This window comes from Pholcus phalangioides, unplaced genomic scaffold (assembly GCF_987345545.1).
Source record: "Pholcus phalangioides strain wild (caught in Gottingen) unplaced genomic scaffold, Ppha-v1.0 ptg000015l_1, whole genome shotgun sequence".
Taxonomy (NCBI): Eukaryota; Metazoa; Arthropoda; class Arachnida; order Araneae; family Pholcidae; genus Pholcus; species Pholcus phalangioides.
Genome location: NW_028301608.1, coordinates 49,648,432 through 49,665,831, shown reverse-complemented (window position 1 = coordinate 49,665,831; position 17,400 = coordinate 49,648,432).

Here is a 17,400-nt window from a genome sequence, read left to right as displayed (position 1 = left end):
CGATACCTCGATGTAACGATAAATCCCTCTATCACGATATATGTTTTTTAAATCCTGTTTAGAATTACCTATAGTCTAATGTCTATCCTCTCGGTACAGCAATACTCTTTACTACGATAAATGCCTCTATAACGATATTTTTGGAAGAGATTTTGAAACTGTTACAACGATATTTTTTTAAATCACATTCACAAAATCACTTTCAATCATTTTTAAACTCTTCATCTGTTTCTTCGGAGGGCGTGTAATGACATCGGTATTTTGCACCACATGATCACCAAAAGTGTTGTCGAAGATGCGTCAGTTGCTTTTTTATGTATAAGACACAAAAGTGAAATACGGCAAACCTCTGTACAAGGGCAATACATCTAGCTGAATTTTATTAATCAACTGATCAATTAAAATTTTTCACTGCTAATGAATACTTAACAGCATATATTTCTAGTGTTGCTTACAACGCCGATTTTGGAAAGATGCCTCCGACCGCATACATTTGGTGGGACTTGACATTAATGTTGTCTCTCGATATGACGATAATCTTTCTACAACGAAATTTTTTCTTAATTCGCAGAGTATGGTTGTATCGAGGTTTCACTGTGTATAATATACAAATTTATATTTTCGTAATAAAAAATAATAATTCATAGTACCGTAAAATTTGTTGATAATTTTAATTACAAATTCATTTTCAAAAATTATAATTATATATAATATTTGTTCCAACCACGTTATATTTAACCCATTATTCACCATTGTCCCCTTTTTTGGGGAGGGGGGCACTTGTTTTCATTTCTAATTAGGCATTGTAATTTCTGTTTTGATTGCTGTATCTAAATTTTGAACCGACTGCTGTAAAATGTTATTAACTCCATAAAACTGATCTGAAATTTTTAATAAATAATGATTAATTTATTAATATAATTAATAAGTTTTATTTTACAAAAAAAATTCCCAAATAGTTTTTTTTCCATATTTCATTCATGTTATCATTTTTATGTAAACATTTTTCAAAAAGTTAAATAATATAGTTTTTGACATAATGGGTTAATGCTCTTATTTGAGCAATTACATACTAAATGGTTTCCAAAACATCCATTTCCAACACCAGCATTTGCACCTTTACTTGCAAACAACCAAAAACAAAATAAGACAAAGAGTATTAAAATTTATTTTTCCTTATACACATAGTTCATACTTCCCGTCATAGATTTTCATTAACAGCTACATGTTTTCTCACGAGGAGAATAAAAGAAACTAACATACTGTAATCCAAGTGAAGTATAATTTTCTTTGGAACTTTTGAGAAAAAAGTCGTTATTCACTAGTTATAAATTTTCATCTACACCAGGACTATATCAATAGTTATATATATATATATTGAACGTTCAACCAATTTCAGTCTGATCTAGTTTCTTGGTTTGAAACGGACAAAAAAAATTCTATCAGAAACTGGATTGACAGGTATATTAACTTGACTTAGAAAAGTGAAACTTTTCCTCCGGCACTTCTTTGTTTTAAAAGTCGCTGAAGTTCGACAACAAAAATACTATTTCATTGTTGTTTTTTTAACTCTCGAAGAATATTTGTAAAAAAAATAAAAATGTTTCTTCTTCTTTCTGGAACTAGGAAAACTTACACGGACAAATAAAATCACACTTCCGCATCATGAAGTAAAACCCTATTAATGTAGCAGCAGAAAAATCCTTGCTCCCGGGATGTAATGAAATTTAATGTTTTGCATTAAATATTTCTACTTTTTTACGCCTTCTTTTAATATATAGGGTGATTATATTAAATGTGTTCCCGTAGGCTGAGTAGCTTTCCTTTAAAAAAAACTGCTTATCCGAATACAGCCAATTTTTTAGGATATCTTAACGGGATCGTGGCAAAGTGATTTATGAAATAAAAAAATAATAATAAAAAGTTTAATTTTTGACAACCAGGTGAAAAAGCGGCGCTTTTTTTTAATTTGCATTTTAAATTTTTCCGTGGTCCATGTAGGGTGATTCAGAAAAGATGGGAAAAACTTCAAGAGGTGATAGTACACACCAACACAAACAATTGTCACCAAGGAATGAATGCATGGTCTAACATGAAATGCAAACGCGCTAGCGCGTTTCGAAACGGCCGCTCCGCAAACGTTAAAACGGCATTCTGTTGAAATTTATCGGGAGAAAAAGAACACCATGCATGCAAATGTAACCAGGGAAACGAGAAGAAACCGTATGCAAATCTGCGTCGCGGTGAATAAAAGGCGCGGACGCCAGCCCTCTGAAGTTATTCCAGCGTGAAACAGTTGTAACGAACGGAATGGCGTCCGAGCCGTTTATTCACTGTAACGCAGATTTACATACGTTTTCTTCTTCTTCCCCAGGTTACCTTTGCATGCATGGTGTTCTTTTTCTCAGGATAAATTTCAACAGGAATGTCGCTTTAATGTTTGCGGAGCGGCCGTTCCGAAACGCGCTAACACGTTTGCGTTTCATGTTAGACCATGCATTCATTCTTTGATGACAATTGTTTGTATTGGCATGCACCTCTTAAAGTTTTTCCCATCACCCTGTATACCAAGTTTCAATGGAATACATCAACCACAACGTGCGCTATATAGGTCTGAGTTGTTTCAGTATCCTGACACTACTCAGACCCGTATAGCGTCTGCTCTGGAGGACGTATTCCATCGGAACTTGGTATATTCGCAATATGGTCCATGGGGGAAAAAAAAAAGGAAAATTTAATGAAAAAGCACCGAATTTTCACCTGGCGGTCGAAAATTGAACTTCATTTGAAATTTCATAAATCTCTCTCCCATGGTTATAAAATAAGGTATTCTAAAATTTTTTCTATATTCTGCTAAGTTTTTGAGAAAGAATACTCAGAGTACGTGAACTTCTTAATTATAATCACCCTGTATTCCGTTTCTGCTCTATGTGTACTCATTTTTGATCAGCTTTATTTATTCGATTCACACACACAATTTTTTTTAGTCTATGAATTAAGTAAATAAATGACTAATCAATTCACTTTTGATTAGTCTTCCACTTTCGGACTTTCTCATTTCTGATAAATATTTTTCATTACTGTCATTAAAGTACGATATTTATAAATAGGTTTAATCTTCTGATCATTATGCTACAACAAAGTGAGAAGATATTGGAGAAGCAATAGCCCTTTGGCTTGATTCGTAAAAAAAATAATTTTATAAACAACATTATTAAATAATAATAATTATAATAATTAATAATGGTTAATAATAATGATTTATTTTAATTATTTGTTTCTAATAATTTTGTTTATAAAATTAACTTTTATGAACTGAGGTATCGCAGTTATGTAAATCCGTTTCATTTTCAATGAAAAAACAGTGGTTCTCAACCAATTTCATTGTTTTTGAACTCTTAGCTGAAAATCCTTGCTAAATAATGCTAAAAAATGTGGAATTCCACAATATCCACGAATATTGGAATCTGAAAAGAAGTATATCCGAAACGACGGAAAAGATGGTGCCCAAAACCTCAGACTTCATAGAAAAGACGTTACCGTGTCAGGAAGAAATGGCGTTCGAAATTCCATAGCTTATGGGAAGGACGTCATCGTCTTAGAAAGAGGCTGAACATCGTCGAGATGTGGATTCAAAGGACAATGAAGTTCAAGGTTGTCTATGTCATCAGACTTACTTATTACCACAAGGACTACGGAGGACTCACCGATTTGTGGACTACATTGCCCGGGACGAGCAACTGTCGAGGTGGGGGCTACGAAGGGTAGAATTTGAAGAGGCTGTGAACGCATACAAGTTAAGCATGGCATGCGATCGTTAGAATAAAAGAACGAGATTCTGAATGGACTCGGACGGGAGAATACGAAGAAAGAAGGGGTATGTTTGGAAGGCTGCTCTAGTTTTAGCAGTACTTCTAGTTCATGTAAATAAAGCTGTTTATTTGTTCTCGAATCCTTGTTTCTGTGAGTGTCTGCCCATCTTCAAGTCCTCGGCAAAAAACCCTGGGGAGATCCGAGAGACGGGACGAATCTGGTGACAGGAAGTTCGACAAGTGACCCGCCAGAGACACGACGTAACAATATCAAGGAAGCAGATATTTTCTGGATTTTTTTATGGCGAGGCGAACTCGAAAAGAAAAGTCACCTCGTCATTTCACCGGGACTCGAACCCAATTCCTCATGCATTCTTGCCAAAAGCATGCTACTATCACCACTGGAGACACGACCCCGGCTTCCTTATTTCACGCACTGTGACGTGAGGCGCTGATGTATAGGCGTTAGTAGCCTTGCTTAATTTCAGCAAATGGACTGCAGTTGGGACGGTAGAGATAGACCGCTTTTTCTCAGCCCAATATATGATTGAAACAGATATTTTCTGGAATTCTTTTTGCCGAGGTGAACTCAGAAAGAAGACGGTAGAGCCGTGTCTTCAGTGGTGTAGATGGTAGCATGCTTCCCTGGAATGCGAGAGGGTCTGGGTTCGAGTCCCGGCGGAGACAAGATGATTTTTCTTTCCGAGTTCAACTCGGCATAAAAAAAAATCCAGGAGATACTTGTTCTCCTATAGTACGTACATGTTCACCCCATAAGTGGTAATTAGTTTGTGATTTTTCAATTAGTAGTTTTCAGATACTGTGCGATCTCAACTAGTGTCTAAACTTTTGCAGTGCACTGTATTCATTTTTCAAATGGAATTTCAAGTTTTTCAGTCAATTTAATTAAGAATACGAATGCGTTGTTCGGAAAATTTAATCTAAAGCCATATATGGAAGTTAGTTTCTATCTTTTATGGTTTCCAACTTATTGAGGTCACTTATTGAGAAATATATTCACTGTGAAAAAATTTTAAAAAATTAAAGAAAAAAAAATTCCCAACAACTCAAGCGAAAAATTTCTAAAAAAAAGTTACTTTATGTCATTCTCTTCTTTTTTTTATAATGTATATCATGATGTAATACTTCCCCCCACCCCACAGAGGCAGACTCAAATACGTTTCCTTGTACTACCAGACTCATTATAGAAAATCGTACACATAATTTCCACTGTCTCGGTTATTTTTCAAGGGCAACCAAATGAAGAAAGAACTAATCATTATCAGGTGTCAACAAGCAGAGCTTGATTTAACCTTGATTTTTGACCTTTCAAGTCCTGTTGCTGTTATTTTACTGAATTCGTTGCAGGCATAAATCGAGCTGAATGTAACGAAAATAATTGCACATTAAGGCACTTCGCGTACATAATTTCGGTACAAAAGAAGTAAAGTTTAGACTTCCTCTATAATTTCGAGTAATCATGCACGCCATCGTGTCCTCCACGTGTATTTCAATGCTTTCAGAGCACCGAATATTCCCAGGAGCATAGTATTGTATTTCATTCCAAGCATATACCCAAGTTCCGGAGTAAGGTTAGCCAAATGAGGTAGTCATAAAACTAATTGCTATCATAAATCAACGGAGATGCGTTAACGCTAGAATGTGTGTCTTATTCTACATAAGACCCTGAAGAAAATAAAAGAAATTATTTATTAACAATGTTCGAGTGGCAAGTCAATTTGGCCATATGCACAAAGGTAGATCATGTTAAAACAGTGTTAATGTCATATCAATACGGTAGTGTAAAAACATCGATTCGCAATCATAGTTTACACCAGGGTGGTCTTCAACCTTTCAGGTATTGCGTGATAAATCAAAACTTTCCATGAAGTCCACGGGCCTGAAGTCATACCGTTAAACAGAGTTCCCCAAATTATTGTACACTTCCATTTACTTTGAAAATATTTTTTTCACTAAATTTAAATTTTTATTAATTTTGAAATAAATTTTTTCACCGCGATTCCAAATTATTTCGTTAATTCTGAAATTATTTTTTCTTTAATAAATATACATGAAGTATGAAATTATCTCTTCCACCTCTCTCAATAATTATTTCTTTCATCATTGTTGGACTTATTTCTTTCAGTAACTCTATCTATTTTTTCATTAATTATAAACTTCATCAATTACGAAATTAATTCTAATAAATAATTCTAGATAATTCTAAAGTATTTAAAGGTGTCAACTCTATTAACAACTGCACATACAATCCGAGATACAACCATCTGTCATACTATGATATTTAAGGACACCAAAATCATTGAAAGTACCAGAACTAAACAACAAAAATTTATATCTACCTGCAGTTAATTTCAATTTGTTATTTTCAAACTAGATATTTATTTCGTTAAGATCGTTCTGCACGTTATTCCTCAAATTAATTGACGAGCTTTAAGGCCGGTCACCCACTGGAAGCTACTAGGAGCGGAAACAAGTCGCGTGTATGCGCAAGACTACTGTAACGGTCTTGCGCATACATGCAAGTTGTTTCGTGACTTGTTTTCGCTCGTGGTAGCTTCTAGTGGACCGGCCTCAGAGTAACAAAAGCCTAAATCGTCAGCGAAAGCAGTGATTTTTCCCTTCAGATAAAAGTTACAGTTACACAGGTCATTTATATATATTAGGAATAAAATGAATAAAATAGGAATAAAAGAGAATAAAGTAGGAATAAAAGAGAATAAAGTAGGAATAAAAGAGAATAAAGTAGGAATATATAAATAAAATAGGAATAAAAGAGAATAAAGTAGGAATATATAAATAAAATAGGAATATATAAATAAAATAGGAATATATAAATAAAATAGGAATATATAAATAAAATAGGAATATATAAATAAAATAGGAATATATAAATAAAATAGGAATAACTCGGTTTTCTTGAAAATAAGAATACCGAGGTGGCAATTCTGAAATTTTCAGAAAAGTGTATGAAAGTATTAATGTGACAGCAATAGAAATCTTGCTATGTTTTTAGACTTTAAAAAAGCCTTCGATGGTGTCGATCAACCATTCTTATGCATAAGTTATATTGTTCAGGTCTAAGAGGCAACACTTATCACTGGTTTAAAACTTATCTGTCAAATAGAATGCAAGCAGTTAAAATAAATGATACAATAGGTGCATACAGGATTATTAAAGAGGGCGTCCCACAGGGTTCTGTTTTTGGACCAATTTTATTTCTAATCTTTGTTAATGATATCAATAATCTGAATCTACATGGTGATTAGATTAGCTATGCCGATCACACAGCTATTGTTTTGTCAGAACAAACGTATACCACGATGAAATCTGATACTGAAGAAGATTTAACAAAAATTAACACTTGGTTGAGTCATAATAAGTTAACCTTGTATCTCAACAAAACTAAGTACCTAAATGTTCAATTATATAATAGAAATATTGAAATGAATATTTCTCTTCTTAAAATTCCATGCCATGAGTTGGGATGTTCTGATGACCCAATGTTTTTGCCCGATTGTCTCGGAAACTGAAGAGTTTAAATATTTAGGAGTCAATATAAACAGAAGTTTGAAATGGAACTCTCATGGAACTGCACTTAGTAACAAAATAAAATACATGAATGTTCGTTTATATTGTTTAAAAAATATATCTCCAATTTATTCATACAGGTTATTTTGCTTGGTTCCGCTCACTTATTCGGTATGCTATGTGTTTGGGAGGTGATTATGAGTCCAACTTAAGTGTTTTAATAAGTGCTCTGAATAAACTATAAATATTATTTCCTCTCGAAACCCTACACTAGCCTATAATTATAAATCAGACAATAGATTTAATATTGAAAAACTATATGTATACACCGAAGTCTAATGTTTATTTATAAAAATCCTACTTAGTTTGAAATCAAGCAATGCCCACAATAAACACACGTCTCCGTCGAGGTTTCAATATAATATTATACAACCTAAAAAAACATTAACCCAAAAGCAATTCATATATTTGGCTTCATTATATTTTAATAACCTGCCAAATGAAATAAAATATGAAAATGAATTGAGAGCTTTCAAAAAACTAATTATCAATTATATTAATATTTTACTAAAATAGGGAGATGCTTCTTGGCCCCCCAGTATACAGTGTAGTCACACCAAGGCCTCTGTAATATCTGTCTATTTGTATATTTGCATTTTGTTTAGTACTTGTTATTATATGAAAGTGTTTGCCACCACAGAAAAAATTATGTTTGTATACTCTGGACGGATCAAGCGATCCCTTGAGCAGAATACTGTATTTATATATATTGTGTTTTTTTTTTCTTTCTTAATAAACTATAATGATAGCAAAAAAAGGAACATAATAATATCGAAAAATAGGGATATAATAAATAGCTAAAAATAAAATACACAATAAATTGGAAAAAATAGGAATATTTTAATAGGGATAAAATTAATTTAATTCCATTAATTACAATTATTTATTACAACACCAAATTTTGTTTATAAACTTTTACATAATACTGCTTTCATAAATGAAATGTGATTATCAATACATTACGAAAATATCCTAAAATCTTTCTATAAATAATACCAAAATCAGGTATGAAAAACTGGACATTTCAATTAACGTAGCATTCAATGATTCTGTATAGGAGGTACGGCTTCCGACGTGTACCGTATCTGATACACGATACATGCTTATTAGTAAATGAAATGTCAGCTAAAGTGCTGCTGAGAAATGTGATCTCATTAAAAGTGCGTCACGTCTTTCGTTCGAGACGATATCTTGTAATGTGATGAGGCTGTCAACGTTCGCCGATTCCAGGAAATGAGTGTATATTACGGCCTCCGTCTAATAATTTTCTGTGATGAAACGAACGCGTGTCAATATTTATGGCTCACAACTCAGGTGGACATAATTAAAATTTATCTTATAAATGTAAAATATTTTCGGGTGTAATTTCCATTTCTTCTTCGCTCTAATGAAAAATTGCAGTGACTCAATGACAACAAGGAGAGTTTTTAGGTGGATTAGATCAGTGTTTCTCAGCTTTCCCCCCCCCCCCCTGGCTTTCTTCGGAAAATGTTTTCTTCTCGTGGGCCCCGTCTTATTCAGGGCCCCCTTCATCTAGAAGCGAGATTATTTCTAGTTACTATTTAGTTCAATCATAGTAAACAAACATTTTTTTTAAAAAAGGTCAGTCTCTGGACCCCCCCCTAAGCTAGAATTCAGCGAAATTTCTCTTGTGCTACAGTTTCAACAACGTGGGCTTCGGGGAAAGTGATCCACCAGGGGCCTCCGCAAAATATTCTAAAAGTTCATTAGCTACAGCTAGCTAGTGATTTGCATATTACGAAAACCACAAAAATCATAGCGCTAGATGTCATTATGTAGCTTTTCTATAGTCATGATGACCCCATGATGATCATGGACCACCGATTATCTTGGGGGGGGGGGGATGTCTCAACAGCAATGTGGGCCCGAAGCAAATTGATAGTCTGGAGCCGCCCTCCTTCGGGGCTGGGAGAGCACCCGCCCACCATCGCCCACCAATTTAAATTCTTTAAAAAATCATAACATCAGAACGCATGTAGACCTCTTAGAGCCCGGGCAACATTACTATACCAGAAGGCTTCCGAGCGAAGCTCGTGACGTCACTGAAGAAGTTATTTCGGCTATAGTCATTGGATATGCTGCAAGAAAAGGTAAAGATATCGCATGAGTCGGCCTACTATATCCAATGGCTTTATCTTTATCTGAAACCGACTATAGCTCAGGCCTACCACAATGAAGTGATTTTCTGCCCTTTCCCAATTGGGTGAGCTATAGCGGAAAAATGAGCCTCAACATCACAGCCTTTCCGAGAGCCAGACGTCCCTCCCAATCTCCCACAACGCTCCCGCCTCTCGCACCGACAACGCTGTGGCCGCCATAGCGCAACCCGATCCCCATATCCAAAAAAAATACATATATATATATATTAACTTATCCATGCTTTAGATCAATGTCTCGCGACAACAGTTATATCCAATGGCTAGAGGTGAAAAAACTTCTTTAGTGGCGTCGAAACGCCAATGAAGAAGAGGAGCCGAGCGTGGAGGCCTTCTGCTATATATAGATGGTGTGGGCCATGATTTAAAATGGCCCGGATTCTACGAGAATTTGTTAAATTCTGAAGGTATATGAATAGCCACACACATTTCTTACCAATTTCCCTTAGAAGAGGTTTAATTCTTCACATCTGAGAAAATGTTTTTCACTGCTCTCTGTGTCTCTTTAAACCCTATCATGGCATCCCTTCTATTTGATTTCTACACTTCCACGTATACAAAAATCAGTGTTTATAAAGTAAATATCCCAGTACTACAAAGAGGGGTAATGTGACTCAGGTTCAGAAGCACTGACTGTGTTGTCATGTAGTTTCTCATAAATATCTAAATGTTAGAAGGGGGGGGGGGTCAAAATCTTTTTTTACCCTGAAGGGGGGGGACTTTAATGTTTTTACATGAAAAATAACACTATAATCTCGTCTTCCCCCTTGTGTATGCCAATGCAATACAAATACAATACAAATACAACGCCACAACAGGCAAATTGCCCAACGAGGTGGCTGACTTAAGAACATCATGGATCCCCGAGCCATTTTTTGGAGGCCCTACCTACTACTACTACACCACACATGCACCCCGCCCACACAATTTTGTGCAGGTCAGAAAATTGCTGGTAGCATTTTTTCTGTGGTCATGTCGCCGTTTCTGTTGTACCCACTGTGAAGGACGAACCGAGTATCGAACTCGCGACACCTCTGCACATCCTTTGGCCGTCACTCATTTCTATATGTATGTTGCTGCCTAAGCCCGAAGTGCCACCGATTCGCGAAATAGCCGGTCACTTCACGAATCGGCCGAGAGTTCTGGCCAAAGTCCAATTCGGAGAAATGATTCAAACTTTGGCTGGCCTATTTGCGAAGTTGCGGGAAATCCCTGGCCGTTGTTTGATGTGCTGATGTAAGACGGTCCACTAGGCGCGAAATCCATTTTTCCTCTTCACCAACACGTGATTTATTTAGTTATTTACATCCACGAAAGGCTGATATGCACTTACATGGCTATATACAGGGTATCCACTCTTATCGTTGGCCAATGGCTATATCCTGAACTTTTGGCTTTAAAGACAACTTCCAATTAGAAAAACAATTTTTTTCGTTGGAACAGGATTTTATTCGTTGGTAAAACGAATACAAATGAAAATTTTTCATGGCACTCGCTCCGGGGGATGACCGACAAGCTTCCAAGTCGGGGGCCCTATGTTTACAGGTTTCATTTTGGGGCCCTGGACGAATCTCATTCTTTTCTGTAGTAGAATTCGCAACAGCCGAAGCCCGAGATAAAGCCAGTCTGGGGCCGCACCAAAAGTATGCGAATTGGTGTCCCGGGTAATTTGTTGGGGGCCCTGGATTTTATTCGTTGGTAAAACGAATACAAATGAAAATTTTTCATGGCACTCGCTCCGGGAGATGACCGACAAGCTTCCAAGTCGGGGGCCCCATGTTCACAGGTTTCATTTTGGGGCCCTGGACGAATCTCATTCTTTTCTGTTGTAGAATTTGCAACAGCGGAAGCCCGAGATAAAGCCAGTCTGGGGCCCCACCAAAAGTATGCGAATTGGTGTCCCGGGTAATTGGTTGGGGGCCCTGGATTTTATTCGTTGGTAAAACGAATACAAATGGAATTTTTCATGGCACTCGCTCCGGGGGATGACCGACAACCTTCCAAGTCGGGGGCCCTATGTTTACAGGTTTCATTTTGGGGGCCCTGGATGAATCTCATTCTTTTCTGTTGTAGAATTTGCAACAGCCGAAGCCCGAGATAAAGCCAGTCTGGGGCCCCACCAAAAGTATGCGAATTGGTGTCCCGGGTAATTTGTTGGGGGCCCTGGATTTTATTCGTTGGTAAAACGAATACAAATGAAAATTTTTCATGGCACTCGCTCCGGGGGATGACCGACAAGCTTCCAAGTCGGGGCCCATGTTTACAGGTTTCATTTTGGGGGCCCTGGATGAATCTCATTCTTTTCTGTTGTAGAATTTGCAACAGCGGAAGCCCGAGATAAAGCCAGTCTGGGGCCCCACCAAAAGTATGCGAATTGGTGTTCCGGGTAATTGTTTGGGGGCCCTGGATTTTATTCGTTGGTAAAACGAATACAAATGGAAATTTTTCATGGCACTCGCTCCGGGGGATGACCGACAAGCTTCCAAGTAGGGGGCCCCATGTTTACAGGTTTCATTTTGGGGGCCCTGGATTTTATTCGTTGGTAAAACGAATACAAATGAAAATTTTTCATGGCACTCGCTCCGGGGGATGACCGACAAGCTTCCAAGTCGGGGGCCCTATGTTTACAGGTTTCGTTTTGGGGGCCCTGGATGAATCTCATTCTTTTCTGTTGTAGAATTTGCAACAGCGGAAGCCCGAGATAAAGCCAGTCTGGGGCCCCACCAAAAGTATGCGAATTGGTGTCCCGGGTAATTGGTTGGGGGCCCTGGATTTTATTCGTTGGTAAAACGAATACAAATGGAATTTTTCATGGCACTCGCTCCGGGGTATGACCGACAAGCTTCCAAGTCAGGGGCCCTATGTTTACAGGTTTCATTTTGGGGCCCTGGACGAATCTCATTCTTTTCTGTAGTAGAATTCACAACAGCCGAAGCCCGAGATAAAGCCAGTCTGGGGCCCCACCAAAAGTATGCGAATTGGTGTCCCGGGTAATTTGTTGGGGGCCCTGGATTTTATTCGTTGGTAAAACGAATACAAATGGAAATTTTTCATGGCACTCGCTCCGGGAGATGACCGACAAGCTTCCAAGTCGGGGGCCCCATGTTTACAGGTTTCATTTTGGGGCCCTGGATTTTATTCGTTGGTAAAACGAATACAAATGAAAATTTTTCATGGCACTCGCTCCGGGGGATGACCGACAAGCTTCCAAGTCGGGGGCCCTATGTTTACAGGTTTCATTTTGGGGCCCTGGACGAATCTCATTCTTTTCTGTAGTAGAATTCGCAACAGCCGAAGCCCGAGATAAAGCCAGTCTGGGGCCCCACCAAAAGTATGCGAATTGGTGTCCCGGGTAATTGGTTGGGGGCCCTGGATTTTATTCGTTGGTAAAACGAATACAAATGGAATTTTTCATGGCACTCGCTCCGGGGGATGACCGACAAGCTTCCAAGTCGGGGGCCCTATGTTTACAGGTTTCATTTTGGGGGCCCTGGATGAATCTCCTTCTTTTCTGTTGTAGAATTTGCAACAGCCGAAGCCCGAGATAAAGCCAGTCTGGGGCCCCACCAAAAGTATGCGAATTGGTGTCCCGGGTAATTTGTTGGGGGCCCTGGATTTTATTCGTTGGTAAAACGAATACAAATGAAAATTTTTCATGGCACTCGCTCCGGGGGATGACCGACAAGCTTCCAAGTCGGGGCCCATGTTTACAGGTTTCATTTTGGGGGCCCTGGATGAATCTCATTCTTTTCTGTTGTAGAATTTGCAACAGCGGAAGCCCGAGATAAAGCCAGTCTGGGGCCCCACCAAAAGTATGCGAATTGGTGTTCCGGGTAATTGTTTGGGGGCCCTGGATTTTATTCGTTCGTAAAACGAATACAAATGAAAATTTTTCATGGCACTCGCACCGGGGGATGACCGACAAGCTTCCAAGTCGGGGGGCCCCATGTTTACAGGTTTGATTTTGGGGGCCCTGGATGAATCTCATTCTTTTCTGTTGTAGAATTTGCAACAGCCGAAGCCCGAGATAAAGCCAGTCTGGGGCCCCACTAAAAATCTGCGTATTGTGTCCCCGCTACTGTATGTGGGGCCCTGGATTTTATTCGTTGTAAAATTGATAAAAATGAAAAATTCTCACAGGGGGGGTGTCCGACAAGCTTGCAGGTCAGGGCTTCATGGAAATGTTGGCAGGTTGTAATTCGGTGCCCCTGAATGTATCTCATTGATTTTTGTGGTTTAACATTGTAAAATTTGCAACACATCGGTAGCCCAAGATATATCCAGTGTGGGGCCCCACTGAAATTCAGCGAATTGAATCTGGGGACCCCCATGGGGAAGTTTTCTGGGGATACTTGATGAATCTCATTTGTTTTTTGTTGCTTTATTATTATTTTCATTAAAATTCGCTTCTTCAGTAGGCTGGTGCTTTCACACGTCCCTTTCCCCTTTTCCATAGCACGCTGATGAAGTGGGACGAAATAAACAAGATATGTCCGGGAGAGAAGTGGGGGGGGGGGGTTGGCCGCCAAAGGTGGCAGGGGGGCAGAGCCCCCCTAGTATTATATAATATTAGCATACATTTTTTCTGAAAAATTTTGAAGAAAAAAAATGATTGCTGCACCGTGAGTGTGATATGATGGGTTGCTATAGCTAACGTGGCCATAATTTTCACGAAAAAAATACGCCAAATGGCGATGACCCGATTCATGCTTTTCTTTTTAGACTTTGTCCAGGGAGTATCCAACCACTTTACGAGCTGACTGGCCAAAGGCTGAAATTCGGACATTATCCGAGTAAATTTACAACGAAATTGGCCAATTCGCGCACTGGCCAATTTGCGGGCTTTGCCAGTAACATGTATAATTTGGCAACTAAGTTATCATACGGCCCTTAGGGCCGTATTCACCGACATGGTTTAAACCTGTAGTTACAATTTTTGGATAAGAGATCAACATAGATTGGCTAAAACCTTGAACTTAACCAATCCGTGTCGATCTCTTATCAAAAAATTGTGACTATAGCTTAAACCATGTCGGTGAATATCGCCCTAAAAGGACCAACTAACAGAATCCCAATGACACCTTTATTGGTTCCTTAATTTTGAAACTTGAAACCTGATTTGTGAACACTGCTGATATCGAATTTCCATCATAAATTTGATAAAATATTCATGATATAAACACATGTAATTACAGAACTAATTTATCATCAACTAGTTTACACCAATATTAGAAACTAACTACAACGACAGAATTACTCAAGATTTCGTGTAACTGATCCTGTTAATCTACGAAAATATATCCGTGTTTTATCATCTAACACATTAATATATTATAGTAATATTCCATTTCTTGTTCAAATTGGTTTTGAGATTCATTAAATTCATGAAATGAACCCATCGGATTTGACTGATTCGGCAGAATTTAACCTTGATGAAAGTCTCACAAACGAAGAGAGAAGCAGAGCAGAGCAGACAGCGTCCGCTCATAATCCTTTCAACGATCCACTCGGTCCAGATGAGATAGACGAGACTCTCGATATAAAATCAAATTAGGGTTCTTGGAAATTCTAAAGATATTTTCCGTGATCAAATTACCGACTCATTGACAGAAAACTTTAAGAGTTTCCTCGAGGTTTCATCCTGTACTTGTCCGTTTCTTTATCGTGAAAATTTCAAGATACTTCCACTTATCGTAAATTAAAGGAGTGATATTTGCAGTGACTCATATTTGCATTTCCGTTCTATGATTCCTATCTGTTATTTCCGTAGTACCAAATGTACATTGCACGTTTTGTAATGAATAGACTTCACTATTCACTATACACAGATTGAATAGTAGTTTCCTCTCCAGTAATTCCCTTTTGATGCTCGAGAATAAAGGTCAACATTCATGAGAATAAGTCAACATTAATCATGACCTTTATTCGCAGAATATTTACTATTTGATCTTCGGAATCGACAGATTGGGATTTGAATCAGTAGATAAGAATTGATGTAATTTCGTTCTGCTCCAGCAAATGGAATTGAATTCAATCAAAATGACAAAAATCTTAATCGAAGAACAGTAAGTTTTGTTTTACAGTTTCCTGGAAGGACAATGAGATAACAGTTTCTTTTTACAATCCTTATTGTCTTTTATTCTGAGAATTTGAATTATTCTGCGAATCGGAAACGTAACTAAGATGATATTTGCCAAGAGGGCACAGGCGTAAATATTCAAATTTACTAAATAAATAGCCAGCGTGTTTTGGATAATTTTCCTATTCCCACTTCCCAGTATTTGGAGCAAAATCTCTAATGAAATGGTTAGCCCTTGTTGAAACTGATGTCAATGGGCTCTATTGTATGAGCTCAGACCAGAGTTCCGAGATACAGGATTCGCAGAATTGGTGAATAAGCTCGTCTGAGTATTCAATGCTCTGCGGATGTAAACTGAACCCTAAAATATGTTCGAAACTATTCGGATTAGAAAGACAGAATTTCAGAGAGGTTGAGCTTTAAGGATGAACAGTTAATCTCAACACCAACGACAATGTTCTTATACTTGATTATGAGTGGCAACATTGCGAACGCGGGTCGTAATTAGTATATAGTTTCGAGTATGTTTGCGATAAGTTGCAGAGAACCATGGACACGAACTGTTACGCATATTGGAAGTCGACTTCATACTTCCTTTTTAATGTTTCACAAATATATAAATTACTGTTTTTAAATATATTATAAAATCAATACACAAATTTAAGAAAAAAATGTTTTCTGTGATAATGCTGGTAATATTTATTTGCTCCGTACTCCCGAAACAGACAGATTTTTGTATATTCTGGCTCATCTCTTTGTGACGGATTTTGTTGCAAAATCTGAAGCCCCTCAGGGGTCTGTCCTTGGAATTTTGCTGTTTCTCATATTTATTAATGACCTTCCTTGCAGCTGAATTTCATAATTGCTTATTATTTGCTGATGATTTTAAAATATCTGATTTCGTTGTAAATTCTAAATTAAAGATAAGTTATCCTATATTTATCACTGATGTATTGAGAATCATCTACATTTGAATGTAATCAAATGCTTTATTATGCCTCTTACCTGCATGAAATACCCTTTAACATACTTTTATTATATTGCCACTGAGATTTTACAGAGAATATATTCTGTTACTGACCTGGTTGTAATTTTGTAACTTTGATTTTAGCTTTCGTGATCATATTAATGACTTTTACAAATTCATATCGCAAACTTGGCTGATTTAAAAGAATAACTAAAGATTTCAATAATTTAGATTCAATGATTGTTCTTTTCAATTCCGTTATACAATAAAAACTTGAATAAGTATGGAATCCATATTACAGTGATTCATATACAAAATGCATTTATGCGACATTTGTATTTTGAGAAATTTAGAGACAATTTCAATAACTTTCCTCCGACTTTTTTAATTACGTCTCCAAAAGAGAAGAATTTTCTTTTTTTAAATTTTTCTGGGGGGCAAATCTCATGTTAATTAATGGTAATATCAATTTTTTTTTCTGTTGCCTAGAATAGGATTCTTGGTCACAGGTATAACACCAGGTCAAATAAATTATTTCATGTTATTTTTCATATTACATATCACTTTAGAACCTCGATTGTTCTTTCTTGTGCGATAACAGACTTTTGTATTTTATAATAGTTTACCTAAAGAACTTTTGTTAAAAGATATATTTGTTACACCTATTTATAAATTCAAAGAGACTCTTCTCTCCGATTGGTAAGCGATTTTTTTTCTTTTGCATTGGATTTCTTGCGTGTCACCTGCTTAACTATT